Genomic DNA, 2500 nt, shown 5'->3' on the forward strand with positions numbered 1-2500 from the left:
CCGTGGAACACCGGCTTCATGTTCTCTGTGTCATGCATGTACAGCTCTCGGTCAAAGAGGGACTCGTTGCAAAGACCTTTCATGCGGAATTTCCGGCCTGAATCTTTTTCGCAAGCTGTGCACATCTTTGACTTGAAGCAAGTGATGGATTTCCAAACGCCAGGGGACGAGGAGGCACTTTGGCCAAGACACTGGGTTCTCTCGCTGATTCTTGAGTATCTCCTGTCCCCGAAGGTGAAGGTGACTGCTTCGCCACTCTTCCTGCTCGTCCAGCGTTTCCCCTCGAGGTCTGCCTTGGCACCCAGCCACAAATTGACGCCGTGCGCGGAAACGCACTCAGTCTCCAGCAAAACAGCCATTTTATATAACTTCGTGTTTTCCAGACTATTCTTTGGCAGCGCCATCGACAGGCCGAGTTTTGTACAGAGATTGAGGGAATCTTCAAAGGTCCGTCTTTCTGGGAGGAGGATGAAGTCCAAAGATTCTGCCTGACAAAAGACGGCCTTGGACAGCGAGAAGAGTTCCGTGTCCCCGACAGTTTCCCAGTCGTCTTCAAGGTCGTCGAAGGCCACCACCGCACTGCCCTGAGCCGTCCCTGAGTCAACACACAAGACGTAAGCCACCATGGCGTCGCGCGGAAGGAGCTTCGAGTACAACGCAAAGTCGGCCACGCTGCCGGAGACGGACTGCTCGACGGAAAACATTCCCTCGGGACTATCCTGCTCCTGACCGAGAACCAGGACTCCTCCGCCAGGAAGGAACCCTCCTCCGGTGCGGTCGGGAGCAGTCTCGATCGGCCCCGAGGAGTTGAAGCTCTTCGTGACGAAATCGTAAGTCTCTTGCTGGAAGTCGACCGCCAGGCAGAAGCTGTGCCACGAATGCAGAGTTATGTTGGCTGGCAGAGTAAGCGCGAGGTCGTCCAGGAAAGCGCTGAATACTATCTTTTGTTTGTACCAGTCGAAATCTGCAACAGAAAGATATAAAGATACTCTTCATGATTTGATGTTTTATTTTGATATATCATCTTGAGTTCCAAAGGTTGCAGTACATTATGACTTGCTATGCATATGTATACGTATCTATGTATACGTATTTATGATTAGTGTATACATTGCTCTATATCCGACGCCAGAACTCCTACACCTACTCCTCCTACTCCTCCCTCCCCTTCTTCCTTCCCATCCACCAACTCCTCCTCTCCTCTTCGCAATCCCTTCCTTCCCCTCCTTCTCCTCCCCTCCTGCTCCCCCTTCTCCTCCTTCGCCTCTTCCCTTCCTGCTCCACTTCCTATCCATCACCTCCCCCCCTCCTCCTCTCCCTTCCTTTATCCATTCTGCCCCCCCCCCCCAGTCCCTCTCTCCTCCCACTCACGCAAATCAGACTCCTCCTCGGGCTGAGTGAAGTACGAGAAGATGGGCGTGTACGAGAGGGCGGCGTGGGCCAAGTTCATCCTCCAGCAGACGGTGAGGGCGAGCAGATCAGGGACGTCGCCCTTGAACCTGATGTAGGACTCGGTCGTGGCGGCACCAGAGGATTGGAAGCGAGCCCCGCGGACGTCCTGGCCTGGGGGGAGGGGGGAGAGGGGGTGAAGGAGGATGCTTGAAGGATGGAGGATGTTAGAAGGAAGGAGGAAGGGGGAGGATGGTGTGAACGAAAGAGGTGGAGGATGTTTGAAGAAAGAAGGAAGTTGAAGGAGGATGGTAAGAAGGATAGTTGGAGGTGGAGGATGATGAGAAGGATGGTGAGAGTCGAAGGAGGATGTTTGAAGGATGAAGGGAGGTGGAGGATGAAGGAGGAAGGTAGAGGATATTTGGAGGAGTTGGTGAAGGAGGATGTTGGAGGATGGAGGGAGTTAGGGGGCAGTGAGATAAATAGAAGGAAGTAGAGAATGGGGAGAAGGATGGAAGAAGATGGATGATGTTTTAAGGGTGGAGGAAGTTGATAAGAAGGATGGCTGGTGAAGGGGAATAATGGGCAGAGAATGAATGAAGAGGAGTAAAAAGGGTGGAGGAGGAGTGAAGGATGGAAGGATAGAGTGAATAGCGGATAGCGATGAATGTTGAAGGATGAATAGAGGTTTAGGATGGCGAAGGGAGTGGGGGGTGGGGGTGGAAGGGAATGGAAGGTGGGAAGGAGAGGTGGAGGCGGGGGAGGTGGGTGGTTGACGAAGGGGAAGAGGAGAGGAAAGTGACGAAAAAAAGTGGAAGAGAAGAGAATTAGACACAGGAGAAAGAAGAGGAAGAGGAGGAGAAGGAATAGTATATAAAAAAAAGACACCTGGCTGCGAAATTGCAAATGAAAGATATCTTAATAATTTACTTGACGCTTCATTAAAGTCACAGCACAGTGGCAGGAACGTCAGAAAAAAAAACGAACTAGTTATCATTGTTCTTACGTCAAGGATGTCAACTTCGATAATTGGATCAATGTTATTTCGAATATTACCAGTGTCATGTCTTTGCATTAAACTATCAAAATACCTTTTTATTCATACTTGCAC

This window comes from Penaeus japonicus, unplaced genomic scaffold (genome assembly GCF_977035675.1).
Source record: "Penaeus japonicus unplaced genomic scaffold, GWHDUDI00000001_assembly GWHDUDI00000034, whole genome shotgun sequence".
Lineage (NCBI taxonomy): Eukaryota > Metazoa > Arthropoda > Malacostraca > Decapoda > Penaeidae > Penaeus > Penaeus japonicus.